This window comes from Monodelphis domestica, chromosome 7, assembly GCF_027887165.1.
Source record: "Monodelphis domestica isolate mMonDom1 chromosome 7, mMonDom1.pri, whole genome shotgun sequence".
In the NCBI taxonomy this organism is placed as follows: Eukaryota; Metazoa; Chordata; class Mammalia; order Didelphimorphia; family Didelphidae; genus Monodelphis; species Monodelphis domestica.
Window position 1 is genome coordinate 230,908,837 of NC_077233.1, and position 15,611 is coordinate 230,924,447.

General features: G+C 35.0%; 1 protein-coding gene across 4 annotated transcripts in view; it reads left to right on the forward strand.

The window, feature by feature from the left end:
* Nucleotides 1–15,611, forward strand: part of DCUN1D3 (defective in cullin neddylation 1 domain containing 3) — a 33,058-nt gene that overhangs the window by 1,523 nt on the left and 15,924 nt on the right. For all 4 annotated transcript variants that reach the window (XM_007498211.3, XM_007498209.2, XM_007498210.3 and 1 more), the window contains exon 2: nucleotides 6,872–7,008. The gene's annotated coding sequence lies outside the window, so the exon portion shown is untranslated. The remainder of the gene's footprint in view (nucleotides 1–6,871; nucleotides 7,009–15,611) is intronic.

Here is a 15,611-nt window from a genome sequence, read left to right on the forward strand (position 1 = left end):
AAAATCTGACCTCAAGGTTTCAGAGTTAGGGTGATCTCTTATCTCTTGCAAGGATTTTAATGGCATCCCAGCCTAGTAATCAAGGTCTGCTCTAAATACTTTGTGTATGAGGAATTTACACCTTGTCAACTATTTCTAGAATGGTTTGGTGTTCTTCTAATTCTAGATTCTCTCTCTCTCTCCACCCACACTTGATGATGCACTTCAGAGAGCAGAAAACCCCATATTACTTTTTTTTTTGTTTCCACAATTGGACATCAGCTCTTTATCTAATTTTTCTTTTATGTGTTTAGCAGACCGGGCTTTTAAGGCACATAGTGCATATGCTTATTTTTCATTTTATTTATTTAGATTTGAACATAACTAATTTTAAAGGAGGTAATATCTGTTTGATTTGTTTTTTGAGAGGGAATGCATTAACTAATATGAAAACAAAAAAAGTTGTAAAGAAAGCTTCTTTGTTGGTGTCTTGTTTTAAAGAGAAAATAAATGAGGATGCCAGGCCTTCACAGACCATCCTTTGGATTTTGGAGGGAAGTGTTAGCCTCAACTATGTAAAAATTCTTATTTTGACACTAACATTTTATTCGTCTGGAAATATGTACTGCATTTTTGGAAGACTGAGTCTATTTCCAAACTTCTTGCTATTTTTTATTGGAACATTTATCTATTGACTACATGCTTCAGTTATAGGACTTGAACATCATATTTAAAAAAAAAATACACACATTTTATATGTCTTCCTGATAAAGGAGATCCTTATTGCAAATCAAATCACAAATGTTTTGTAGCTATAACAGAGTATTATTGTACTCATAGACCATAATTTGCATGAATATAGAATGTTTTTGCATAATAGCCTGAGGAAAAAAAAGTTTTGATAGTGAAATGTGACAGGTTTTTTTCCCATTTCCACGATGTTTCTCAAATGTGCTTTTTTGATTTTTATAAATTTATTTAATTACATTATTTTCCCCTTTATGTTCTGTTATGATCAGAAACTAATTTCATGATAAAGGCTAAGGTAAAGGTAGTAGTCACCTTGGTTTTCTGTAGCTAAAGAGACTTCTTATCTTCACTATTAAAATTCAATGAGATGTTTAATTATATAGTCTTTTTTAAAAGTCAAGTGTTTATAAAGAATTTGCTCCTATTTTAAATTGTTAAGAAAACCCTATATGTTTCCTAGTTTGGGAATCCTTGTTGACAGCCTTTGTATAAATCTGTAATAGTATTTCACCAAGTGATAACATGGTCATTTTCTACTTATAAAAGTATAGGAAGATGATACTACTGCCCTAACATCAGTAACATTGATGCTCCAAGAGTTAGCTTTTTTTAGTAGTGAGGATGGTTCAATGTTAACCTACTCTCATATTCTTGTCTGTCCCCCTTTGTGACTGATGGACAAAATACCTAAGCAACATCTATCTTTTCAGCATTCTGCTGGATTAAAGGCAGAAGTGTGCTGGAGCAAACCCAGACTCCACATGAGAGCATTTGCACCTCAGAAATCGACAAATGATACAAATCAAGGCTTGATTTATTGTTGATTGTCTAGATTTAAGAAAGTGATGGAGAAAATGTCAACTAATGCAGATTAAATTGAAAAGTTTGTTGTGAGTACATTTCCTCCCCCAGAGAACTTGTTGTTAAACATTTGCCAGCATACCACTGACTAAAGGAGAGCTTTTAGAAGATGGAACTGTGCTTGGGTTCCAGACTATGTCAATGGAAGAGCTAAGGTAATTGCCCAATTTGAGACTTGAACTAGAAAGGCAATATGGTATAATGGAAAGAGTGTGTGAGACTTGGAGTCAAGAAGACCAAGTTTTGAATTTGGCCTGTTACACAACTACTAGTTGTGTCATCATGGGCAATTATTTAATCCCTTTGAGCCTTTCTGTAAAAATAGGGTTAATAATACCTGTAGTAGCTACTATACTTATTATGGGAACAAATGAGATAATGTATATAAAGAACTTTGTATGCCTTAAAGATCCATATAAAAGTCAGCTATTAATACTAGTTATTGAACCCAGGACACTTAACCTCTTGAGAACCATTCTCTCATCCTTTTAAAATTATTTAGCCATCTAGCTTTTCCTTTTGAGATTACTAATTTCTAATAGCTTCATATTTGGGGGCTCAGCATAACGGTTTGTTTTAAAAGAGACTTCTGAGATCCTTCTTATTGAACAAAATACAGTGGGATGTAATTGGAATTATGTATCTCTTTTATTTTTGAAACATACCTTCTTCATTGGAGGTTTTCTCTTGATACCTTATCATGCCATGATGGTGCTCCTGCTTTTTCAAAGGCTGTACCATTGGAGTATGAACTATGCCATTTTATACACAGCTAAAAGGCTTTAAATAGAGACTCCCACTGCTGTCTGTCCTGAGAATAACAGCATAGCTAGGTTTGAAGAGACTCCTTACCAGTTTGGCCCTTACATGATGAATTTTTCCATCAGTTGTGAAGATGTCTAAATTGAGAGGTTTTAATCTGCCTCTGTAGCAGAACTAACCCACTCATTGGATCTTTCAAGTATTGGTAAGAAAAAAAAAACACAGTGAATAGTATTCCAGGGTAAAATGGCCTTTTACCCAGTAGAAAGCTGAAAAGTATATATATTGCTTAGGTACTTGTACTATTAAACACAATTTCACAAATGCTAATTTAAAACTTTTAGTATTTCAGAAAATGGAATCATGTATTAAGAAATTTTTGCCATTTTCAAGTACTATTATTTTGGTAGGTTTTATAGAAATTTTGCCAGAAATTGTCTTGATTATCCCAAATATGAAAACCTTTTGGATGACAGAGAGAGTATAGGTTGTTGCTGAATATGTTTGTGTGTGTGTGTGTATCCACATTTAGCATAGCAAATTACAAAAGAGAACAATTAATACTTTAGAAACAATTAGATTTTTTTTCTCCTTTGTTCCATAGAAATGGCCATTCAGAAGAGTGGAGGATTTATATTGATATGGCTTTTTTGGCGTTGGCCCAGGTTAAAGAATTGTGATTTACTCTATATGCTAATGATGCACTTAAAATGCTCTATCCAGTAGGCTGTCAGGCTTTCCACTATTCATCCTTATTTCAATGGTTTATTATAACTCAAGTATGAAAATATCCTGTGGGCTGAAATTTCATCAGCCAGTTTAAAGGCTTTTTCTCTTTCACATTAAAAAAAAAATTGGAGAAAAGTATTAGATGCTGAAGCCACTGATGTTTAAATTGGTTAGCTGTGTTTTAGAAATTAACCTTACACCTATCTACACAAATTTTCATTCCAGATTTTGGTTTTCTGACCACATTGCCAGTGGATTTGTGTCTTAAATTCTGGATGCCTTTTGAAAAGTCTCCTAAAGTAATGGGAGATCCAACAGGGCAGTTGAGGCTACTGGACTACTGGGAGTTGTGATTAAGTGGTTTTAAATTTCATCAGATGATTTAAAATTGAATCTGATTTTGATGTTTTTGATTTACATGCTGTGGCAAGGAGAGTTAATTGCTTACTGATTGCTGGTTGTTTTGAGGTGAGGACATGGTAACTCAGATGAAACAATGGTAATTACATGGTAACTCCTGTTACCCTGTCTCTTGATAACTTACAATTACCCCTTTGTGCTTGTTTACAGATGTAGAGCTAACTAGTTGAACACTAGTTCTCCATAAAATTCAGGAAAATGTTTAATAGCCTTTAGTATAACATGGTAGAATATTTTTATGAGCAGCTTTCTTGTCAATGGCAGAACTTGACCCAGTCACTTCTCATGTTCTTCTTCCCAAATGATAGGAAGAACACATTTTTTTTTTTGGAGGCATTAATGGGCAGGGAAATAGCTTGTCCTAGATTATTTGCTATCTTAATTAGTAGATGAATGACAGTATGGTAGAATATATAGAGTTTGCCTTAGAGTATGGCAGAGCAGGGTTCAAGGCCAGTTTTTGACACTTCTGGCTGTGTGATTTGGACAAATTACTTAGTTTCTCAGTGCCCTAAGCTATATAATTTACAGGGCTTGTATACATTGGCATAGGAGTTTTCTATTAGGAATTCCTTATATCAGTGAAATTGAAGGTTGGGTCCAGTCAGTCAATAATGATAAATAAGGCTTACACTCAAATTTATTTCATTAGTACAGTGTTAGTTTGGAAGTTCCCAAAATTTGAGTTGTCTGGAATTAAAAGAGAAGATAATGAAAGGAGAGGAATCTCTTTAGGATTGTGCATAAATGTGAGTTTAGCTGAAAGGAAATACCTCAAGCACCATAATTTTTTAGCACTAAAAGATTTACTTCTTGGGTGTTATTGAGTAAAATGCTGTGACCATAATCTACCACCACCCTTGATTCCACTCTGATTTTGTTAATGGCCCAATCCCTCCTTCAAACGATTTAACTCTAGTTACTTAATTACAGTGGCCAATGGTTTAGCTTTGCCATATTGTGTTATTTCATATTGAATTTACCACACTGCCCAAGTATTATCCATCCATCTCATCAGTTTTGTTCAAGGTTTCAAGTGTAGGACCTCTGTGATTAGAAATTCATTCTGTTACTCTCCATTGTAGTTCTGTTCCAAGCATGGCAATAAAGACATTTTTCAATGTTAGTTTTTAGCTCTTCTAATTTTTTACCAGTTTCGCCAATTTAACACTTTACTATTATTGTGTTATACCAGTCATCCCACCTGATATATATGTGTGTGTGTGTGTGTGTGTGTATGTATACACACACTAATTAATATACTTTACTTTCTCATCTAGTAGTGCATCATTTTTGTGTCAAGGTAGCAGAGTTGTCATAGATTTAAGATCTATGCAATTAATGAAGATTTTTGACTGGGTGTGCACTGTTTGCTTAAAGTGGGGTGGCATATGACCTATCATTTTGAGTCTGTGCAGGCCCTTAGTCCCAGCATTTACTGTTGATTGCAATTCCTATATACAGTTTTGGAAGAAGGAAAAATAAATACTTAAATTTTTCCTTTAAACTTCTTCCAAACTCCTGGGTTTCCCCTTTATTCCTACCTTCCTAAATTTTTGTTCTTTATGAATATGTCAGTGCAAAAGGGAGTCAAGGACTAGACAATTGGGGTTAAGTGATTTGCCCAGGTTCACACAGCCAGGAAGGATCTTGAGGTGAGATTTGAACCCAGGACCTGCCATCTAGGCCTGCTCTGCCCTATGTATTATCTAAAAAGCATTAGTGAAGAGGGACATTTCTGATTATTTCACCAAATGAACCAGTTGTTTTGACAGTAGAACAAATGTTTAGGCTTTTCATGGGGATGAAAATGTTCCAAATGTTTCCAAAATTTTGGGGGAAATGAGCAACCAGAATATAATAGGCAGGAGTTAAGCCATATCATTGGTTCTTAAGTAATATTAGACAGAATGCTGTAGAGAATATTATTATAAAATGTTCAGACTCAGGTTATCTCTTCTCAATGACTTTTGTCTTATATCTGAATTCTATAGTTATATGAATTTGGTCTAAATGGAGGAATGTTTAACATTCTAGAATTAGCACAGTAGTAGGCTTATAGCAAGCAGTGTTGTTCATAGAGTGCTTCTCTATTCACTGTAATATGAAGGAATAGCCTAGACCTTTGAAAGAACCAGGTATGGTAGTATTTTACTCCTTTAAAGCAGAGGAACAATTTGGTAATAAGGAATGACACTGGATAATATTCTTTGGATGAAATTGAGTCTTTGTTTAAATGGTTTATTTTTTCCCCCTTTGAAATAAGTAGTTAATTGTCTGATCAGATATGTACTGTCATCCTGAAAAGATGAAGTCAGTATGTTTTACCCACCATAAGAGAGAGCCCAACTTAGGGGTTCCCAGTCTTTACAATTTAACAAATACTTTTATTAGGTACCTATTGTACAAGATTAGGTGATGGGAGCCAGGAAGGAACTATAAAGATGAAAAAGATCTGTTATCATTATCCTTATCCACGTGGAGTTTACAGTCGAGGAGGTTGTTGTTTGTTTTTTTTTTAAGTAGATTCTTTACCTTGAAAACCTTCGGTATTTCTCAGACTATGTCGCCTTTCTCCATTTGAAGTGCTTTTGAGCCATGAGGAAGAAAGGCAACTTCCAATCTTGTGCCAGATCCAGGTTGATCATCAAGATGGACTGGTTAATCAGGACTTATTAATTAGTAGAACTCATCTCATTTTTCTTAGATCTTTGTTTTTTGGTTTTATTACTTAGTCTGAAGCAATAGCCAATAAATAGTAGGGAATTAAATGTTTCTAAATCTAAATAGTAACTTAGATTAAAGTATTTTGTTATGCTTACGTTAGATGTGACTATTGTTGTTGGTACAATGTTATGAAATTATGAAAAAATGCTGTTGGCTTCTTTCTTCCTAAGAAAAGCAATTTCTTGTTAGAAATATGTATATACTCATCTATATGTATACAGATACATCTGTTTTTATATTTTATTGGAATATAAGAATTAAATATTTATCATATCATAGCTTTTTGTGAGTATGAAGTACATTTAAGATAATGAAGTTTTTATTTTTATTTATTTATTTATTTAAAAAACTCTTACCTTCTGTCTTAGAATCAATACTAAGTATTAGTTCCAAGACAGAAGAATGGTAAGGGCTAGACAATAAAGGTTAAGTGACTTGCCCAGAGTCACACAACTAGGAAGTGTCTGAGGTCATTTGAACCTAGGGCCTGTAGGTCTGGTTCTCAATCCACTAAGCCACCAAGCTGCCCCTGAAGTTTTTATTTCTTAAAATAAGAATCTACTTGACTTGCTCATGAGCATTCAAACTGTGACCAGTTAACTCTTTCATCTTAACTTCACTTTCTTTATTTTTGTTTTAACAGGTGCCCTTGGTTCTGCTCAGTAGGGTCAGAGTTCCTGCTAGTGCTGCAGACACCCAGCATGTGCTGACCTGGTGACAGCCATAGTTACCATAATTAGTGATTAGATATCACTCAAGAAAGTGGCTTCTAAGAGTAAAGTAAGTAGGGTTGGGGGGAGGGGAGGTTCTATTCTTTCAGCATCCTTAATATTCCCCAAATTTGACTTAGCTGATAGATATCTACTTTGATTTGTTTCAAACTACTCAGCCTCAAGATGCTACATATTGAACAGCTTCAGATTCCAAAGAACAAACTCCAGAATTTGAAATGTGTTGTAAAGGCATCTCAGAATGTGATCCTTTCTTCACTTCCTCATGGAACTTCAAGAGGTGTTAACCCTATGCTTTGCTGCCCTGGCAGTTAAACTTATTTAGATAAAAATCAGAGATATACTTTTGCCTCTGAATAACTCTGAAAGGATCTTGGCTTAATAGTAATCTGCTGAGTGTGTTCCCATTAATACATTGTAGGTTGTCAGTTTTTGTAAGGGACTCTACTGACTTTGTTTTATAATATTTTACAGTTATGTAATACAGTTGTATGTACTCAGTTGGCTCAAATTGTTAATTGTTTAAAGATAAAACCCTGCCCCACCAGGTATCTTAAATGTGTGTAAGGGACTGTAGTTGAAATTTACTGTTTGTTTCCAGTCCTTCTTGGAGATGGAAAATTCACACACAACCTTTGAACAAGGATGATAAGGAAGGGATAGGTTGCTGGACATGGAAAACTGATCCAGCGGATTTTTTTACCTTTGAGTCCTATTTTGTTTAGTAAGTTGGACACAACCATATGATGTTCGGGGGAGGAGGGAATTAACTAGATGGATTCCATATCAGTCTTACCTGCCTAAACAGTCTTTTAATGAGTCAACTGGAAAACTCCATATTACTGTTACTTCTTCTCAGAAGAAGCTAAGAACCTGATTTCAGGTAAGTTGAATGAAACAGTTTTACTACTTCCAGATAAGGTTAGCTCATTAGTACTCCTGGATGGCAGAGACTTTGTTGTCAGGTGTCATAGAATAAGCCTTGGCCTTAGAATCCAAAGACTTGGGTTTGAATTCTGGTTTTCCTTACTGAGTGACCATGGGGCAAGATTTTTATATAACTCTCTGAGCCTCAGTTTCCTCTTTTCAACATGGATCATGCTATTTATTTCACAAGTTTTTATGAAGAAAATGTTTTGTAAACTTTAATAGAGTATATAAACATGGATAGTAATTTGTGATTATTTTGAGTACTTTTTATGCTGTAAAATGCCATATGAGAGAGCTCTGTCACTAGTTTAATGCTTAGGAAAACACCTAATATAGAGGTATATAATACTTAGTCTTTTTCACAATGACTAAGAGAAGGAAAGCTCCAGAATGTATGGACTGTTGTTGTCAAAACCAACTCAAATTGACCCAAACTTAAGTTTTTCTTTTCATTCATCGAGTGAAATGTCAGTAAATGGATTATCAATTACCACCACTAAGTTCTATAATATTTTGAGACATTCACGAAAATCTATTCCAGGTTGCTTTTACAATTTTTTATTGCAACAGAACTTCCGTTTATCAATATTATCCTTCATCCTTTTAGTGTAATGGCTACCTTTCAGTTGGAGAGGCACTGTGGTATAATGGATGGAGAGCTAACTTCAGAGTCAGGAGGACCTGAGTTCAAGTTCTACTCCTGCCTTCTATTGGGCTATATTGGTCCTGGGCAGGGCCACTTAAAGATCTGCCCCTCCTCTCCCCCCCACCAAGCCTGTGCTGAGAAGGAAACATACCACTCATATTCCTAATTTGGAGTCTGAATTGAGGTCCCTAGAAGAGCCAAAGATCAATACCAGCTGGCATGTTGACTCTTACTGTGCTACTCCCAAGAACACTGAAGCTTGGTCTATTTAATAATACTTTTCATTATCCGTATATTTCTTATAACCTAAAACACTGGATGAGATCCAGATATGAGTAGTAGTGGAAGATTGTTGTGAGAAAAGATTTCTTTTTTAGTTTAATCCTGAGATTAAAAACCAAAATCTTACCTGAGTTTCAGAAGTCAAGAAAGTTGCTTCAAGATGCAAAATATAGTTTCTATCTAATTAAAGCATTAATTACTGTTGTTCCTTCAACATTTTTTGCAGATCTTCAACTATTCATATTCCATTGTGTATATCTGTTTATTGAAGTTTTTTGAGCTAATCTTGTTCTATAATAACATGAAAGGCTGTAGGGCTGATTAGCTTCTTATAATAAAAATGTAGCTCTAAATTTTTTCCAAGTCCCTCTTCTCTTACCTTTATCATAATGGTTGTCTTTGCTTATATACGTTTTTAAAAAGCAAAGGAGCATCTTTGTTTTAGCCTCACACACTTTATCAGTAGCATAGTCCAAAATTTTTCCTTTTCATGTTGTTTTGTCATGTCTACATCTGATTTTTTAAAATAAGAAACAGCTACACAATTTGAAACTGTGGTCTATACCTTGTGTTTTAAAGTTTGTAAATTGATGGTCTGTCATCTGATAGAAGTGTCATCTAACACTTAAAATAGTTATTATGCTGAGAAAAGTTACCAGAATTATTGGGGACTGGTGGATAAGAATCTTTCCATCAAAATTGTATTATGGAAAATAAAAAATCTACTTTGCAATTCTAATTTAATTCACATTTCTATTTGATTATGTACTCCATAATCTCCAGCGATCTCTGAAGATAGTAACTTCTGCAGTTTAAAAAAAAACAACTACTTTTATTTGGCTGGAAATTTCAGGGAAGAGTGGAATTGGTGATTGTTCAGTGTGTTACTTGCTGATTAAGTTGTCCTTTTCTAGTTCCTATATGGAGGTGTGTGACAGTTGTCATTTTATAGATTTGTTTTTGTAAAACCAATAACACATTAGGATGTTTATTTAGCTTTTAGAGTGTTGGCCTGCCATTAGGAAAAGCTGCCATCAAGTGTAAACAGTGGTGCTTTGGTTATAACCCTGTGGCCTGGATGACTGGCTAGGATTTCTGTCAAAATTAAGTTAAAGAATATCATGTTTCCCTTCTTAATAATGCTTATTTAAAATTTGTTTATTTTTTTCCATGAAAATGGCATTTATTATATAGATATCATGATTATTTGTGTACGAGACATATATTTATGTGCTTAGGATATTAATGTGCCAATTGCTTTGTTTCTACTTCATAATGGAGTCTCAGATAGACCATTTATTTTAAAAAATCAAGCCAGAACTTTCTGGGGAAAGTTGATAATACAATTTTCATTTCTATGTTTTTGTTTTTAAAATTTCAACTTGGTGGTAGTTTTTTGAATGAAGAAGAGTATTTAGAGCTAGAAGGGCCCTTAAAGATAAATTAGAGAATTTGAGAGAGAATTGAAGCTACATGGCTGTGGTCACCTAGAGTCAAAAACAGCATTTCTCACACCGAATCAATTCTAAATCCCTTCCTCCTCTTCCTTCCCTCCCTTCCCTTCCTTCCCTTCCTTCCCTTCCTTCCTTTCCCTTCCTTCCTTCCATCCCTTCCCTCCCTCCCTCCCTCCCTCCCTCCCTCCCTCCCTTCCTCCCTTCCTCCCTTCCTCCCTTCCTCCCTTCCTCCCTCCCTCCCTCCCTCCCTTCCTCCCTTCCTCCCTTCCTCCCTTCCTCCCTTCCTCCCTTCCTCCCTTCCTTCCTCCCTTCCTCCCTTCCTCCCTTCCTTCCTTCCTTCCTTCCTTCCTTCCTTCCTTCCTTCCTTCCTTCCTTCCTTCCTTCCTTCCTTCCTTCCTTCCTTCCTTCCTTCCTTCCTTCCTTCCTTCCTTCCTTCCTTCCTTCCTTCCTTCCTTCCTTCCTTCCTTCCTTCCTTCCTTCCTTCCTTCCTTCCTTCCTCCCTCCCTCCCTCCCTCCCTCCCTCCCTCCCTCCCTCCTTCCCTCCCTTGTTTAGTTTTTTTTTTTAAGTGAGAAGGTACTATAAAAAGAGTTTGCATTTCTTCATGAGCCTTGCTTGATAATAACATTTCCCTTTGATATGACTGGTTGCATTGAATAATTCACCAGCAAAACTAGCCAGCGAGTAGTGTGTGCCATAGAATTTTAGGTTTGCAGTAGTTTTCTCAGTCTGGTTATCATCATTCACTTCAGTCTTATGACTAATCGGCCTTCCTAGGAATAGTATTTGTCTGCTTCTCAGTGTTTCTTCTTGATTCTTGCTTTGATATGAAGATTTGTTAGTCAGAAATAGAAGTTTGAAATCCAGAGATACTTCAGTTAGTGATTTATTAATAGTTTTGGTTTTAAAAACTAATTTGACTCCTAAAACTGAATCATCATTGTTTCAAAGTTTCTTCTTTGAATAGCCTCAAAAATAGGTTTATTACTTTTGCCACTTGGTACATTTCTACTTTAATTTTACTTTTCTAGAATTATTACCATTGGTCTACAGTTCAAACACATGCATAAGAAAGGTCAGTTTGATTTCATTTTAGCCTTGAGTACGGGGACTTCTTATTAAATGGGTAGAAATTAGACATGTTTAAATAGTCTTAAAACTTTTTGCTCTTCATGGAGAAATCATGTATTCTTGCCTCCTTACCTTCTAGTATTCCCAAGCATTTCAACTTGTAATCTTCAACATATTGTGTTAAATTAAGTTTCTAATTTTGTCAGTTTTTTTTTCTTTTCACTTTAAGCCTAAAACTGGAATTGATACTTAAAAAATGGCCTACATGAGTGGGAAAGTTGCACATTTTAAAAGTTGCAATCCTTAACTAGAGTTAGGGCTAGGAAACAAGAGTTGGCTTTTTGAGATGTTTAGAGAATAGGCAGAAAATACCATTCTGTAACCCTCCTAGGTGAAAGTTTCTTTGTAGTTTCCTGGCAAGTGTTAGGTTTACTTGTATATTTAGGTCTTGAATTAGAACTTAACTTCCAGATTTCTAAGCCATTGTTTTCAAGTCAGTTGTTTTCCCTTGGTCTTGCATAGAAGAGATAGAAGTATGACAGCTCATTTTATCTTTCTTGACAAGATAGATGTTTCAGGCCAAGTTAAAAGCCACTCTGTCATCAAGTGAGAGTTATAAAATATCATATTGAGATTGAGATTGAATATTAGAAGAATAAAACATGTGTTTAGTTTTTAACTTTGCTTTCATTAGCCATCTTTTAGCATTTTAAATCTTTTTTCAAGCAAGCTGTACTCAGAGAATGCTATTCAGGTACCAGAGGGCTATTCAAATTTTTCTTCAACTCCTTCCCTTTTCTCTCTTTCCATCCTCACTCCTGCCAATCGAAGCTCTCATTCAGTTGTCTAATATAACCTCCTCCAATGGACATTTTAGGATCTTGCTTAGCCCTAAAAGAAAGCAAGGAGGTAAAGCTGGTAGGCCTTTAAAGGACAGTAAAGGAGACCCACAAGACTATGTCTTGTTTATATATATATATATATATATAAGTTTATATATAGAGAAGAGAAAATGGATACTTTCCTAGTCTGACTTTTGGAGTTTTGGTTCCAGAGATAAAGATTATAGGAATAAAAGGTGTTATAAAGGTAGTATTCTTGTCACATTACATTAGGAACTGATAAGTTAAAGAACAATCTGAATACTAAAAATTATACTTCAGAGTGGATTCCAGAATAACAGGTTGAGAAGAGATTGCTTCAGCTTTTGTTTGTCTCTCTTTGAAAGTAGTGTGAATGTCAGAGTTTCTTTATAAATTGTATTTTGGATTCAGTTTTTAAGAAGTAAATTTGGATATCATGACCTTGGGGAACCTCTCCCCTTGGACTTCTGACCATATGCTGTAGCACTGGCATGACTACTGTACTACTCATGTATGAACTACATTTCTGTTTCTTAATCTTTGATGAAATGAATAGGAGTGGCTAATGCATATAAATTTTTATAAATGGAATTCTTTCTCTCATTGAGTTAGAAAATTTCAATAATACTCTAAAAATGTTTTTATTGCTGTTTTTTGTTTTTACATCATATATATTTTCCACTGTATACTTCTCACCCTGCCCCCTAGGGAACCATCCCAAATGGTTAAAGAAGAAAAAAGGGGGTGGGGGGGGGGAGTTCAATTAAACTAACCAGTGTTCTCTATCCATTAACTTCTGCCTCTGCAAAGAAGTTAAGGAAGGGGACTTCTTATATCTCTTTTTTGGGTCCAAGTTGGAGAAATGCCTTATTCTCACTTCTGATTCATTATCAATAGGCATTGACTACCCAACATTTTAGGTTAAAAATTTTCTGCCTCCTTTATATCACTTATTTACCTGAAAACTTTTGAAAAGTTAGAAAGAATTTTAAACAGCTTAAATGATGAGTGATGATGCTAAATCATTTTATAGTATGCATATCACCCACTATTAAGGCTCATCTGTTTGGGGAAAATTCTAAAAACCAACATTGCAGCAGCCACTAGATGGCAGACCATCAGTGTGGTTGCTATAAGAAGTCAGAATGGGAAAATCAATATGGGAATTAGATGTAGTGTATTCAAATTTTGTCTGGTATGTATCTTATAAACTATCACCATGACTTCAATCATTTCCAAGACACTCTTGTTGAGTTTCTTTTTCTGCATAACTACCTGCATATTTTAAACTTACATTACTCTGCCCCAAAGTCTAATGGCATAATGAAGAATTCAAATGAATAAATATCATAAAATAGAATATAAACTCCTTGGTCTCAACTTGAAATCTATTAGAAATATTTTCCACTAACAGAATAATCAAGTGGTGACATTATCTTCAACATCCAAAAAATTTGAATAAGACTAAAAATAATTATTTCAGTAGTTATATTGGAAATTAGATGAGAAATAGTCATATCCATTTCATAGGATAAACCTTAGGTAAGATTATGTTTCAATTGATGGAGTATATATTCTTTCATGACTTTATATTTTTAAAGATTAGTAAAACCAAAAGTTGGCACTGAGTTCTAACTTGGAAGTATAAAGACGGTAGGAGTTGAGAGGTATGTTCCTGTAATAATAAATGATGCTATAAATGTACTTCATTGATATGTAGCTCCTTAGAAATTGGAATTGGGAAGGACCTGTTAACTTAGTAGTTCTTGTGTAGAGTAACTCCATCATGGATAAATATTGTCTGGTACCAATTTAGTTAAGTATTGACCAGGCTATACATTAGGAAACATATTTCTCTTTTTTGGTTGAATTAGTTCTGTACTTGGTAGTCAGTTGTGAGTCAGGGGACCTTGAGTGTTAGTCCTAATTCTATATAAAATTGCTGTATGCAGTTGATCCTTTTGGTATTACTGAGACTTGTTAGAGGATGATACCCATTGCTGGAATATGACTCTGGAAGGACTTACTTTTTTCAACAGAAACAAAAAGTAAAAGGAGGAGAAGAGAGTATTATATATTAAGAAGTTATATTCATGTAGGGAAATCTAGGACTCAGGTGGGAAGCATGATGGAGAGCACTTTGGTGAACATGGGAGCAGAAACAGAGGTATTAGTGTCATCAGAGTGTTAATCAGAATATATTACAGATCACTTAGACCAAAAGAAAATAGATGAGAAATTTGGGAAACAGATCACAAGCTTAGGGCAGAGATATGCTCTAGTGTATATTTTTGGGCTTGAGCCTTCCCACTGTGTAGAATAAACCCCATGGTACCTATTTTCCTTTCTCAGTAGGGCCTTTATAAGTTGTAAAGTATCCCCACATGATTTTTTTCAAATTAAACATATCTGTGACCCTTAAGTGGAATGGCTGTATGGTAGGTAACTTGAGCCCATCTGAATACAAAAAAACTCTATAAACAGTTTTAGCTAGAGTTCCTCAAGTCCACAGTCCATCCCAGTGAATATTTTCTAATGTCCCTCATTTCAGCCTTGGGTTTGTCTCAGGTTTTGCTGTTGTGATCAAATCACAAACTATCTGAAAATGTCAATTGGACTAAGAGTCTCAAGAACCAGAGCTGGCTGCCCACTGATATTAAGCCACAAGGTAGCTCTGTATAGTTCATTGAATGTATAGCAAAGGATCTTTATTCCTTTCATGGATATGTATTCATATTCACACACTTGTGCATAAAGCAAAGGATCAAAAGAATCATCCTATAGATGTCTATATATGGAGGAGGCATATGTGTGTAAAGGTTTGCATTCATATCTCTTAATTCTTTTAAGGCTATTAGATCAGAGACAGGTTGAGATAGAGGCTTCAGTCTAAAATATTTGGTAGAGACAATTCAATTTAGTTCAACAGATATTTGTTAAATGTCTACTACACAAAAATGAAAATAAATAGCCCTTCATCTCAAGGAGTGGGAAAAGATACAACATTGGGAAAGATACAACATTGATACAGATAAGTAAATACAAAGTAATTTCCAGAGAATGTTTACAATTTGGGGGATCAAAAATGGCCAATCCAAAAGGGCCTCGTGGAAGAGGTAGAATTAGATCTGTGCTTTGAAGGAAGCTAGGAATTCTGAAGCATGAGTGAGGAGGGTGTGCATTCCAGCTAAATGGGCCGAACCACTTATGAAAACAGAATAGCTAGGATGACAGTTTGACAAGAATGGAAAGTTGGAGACGTAAAGTGAAATGAGAAAGAAAAAGTAGATGAGGGTCTGCCTTTTGTGAAGGGTTTTAAATGCCAGACTGGTTAAGAACAGATTTTATTTTGAGTCTTAGTCCCATCTTTCTTCCCTCTCTCAATAATTTTTTCTCTCAATAATTTGG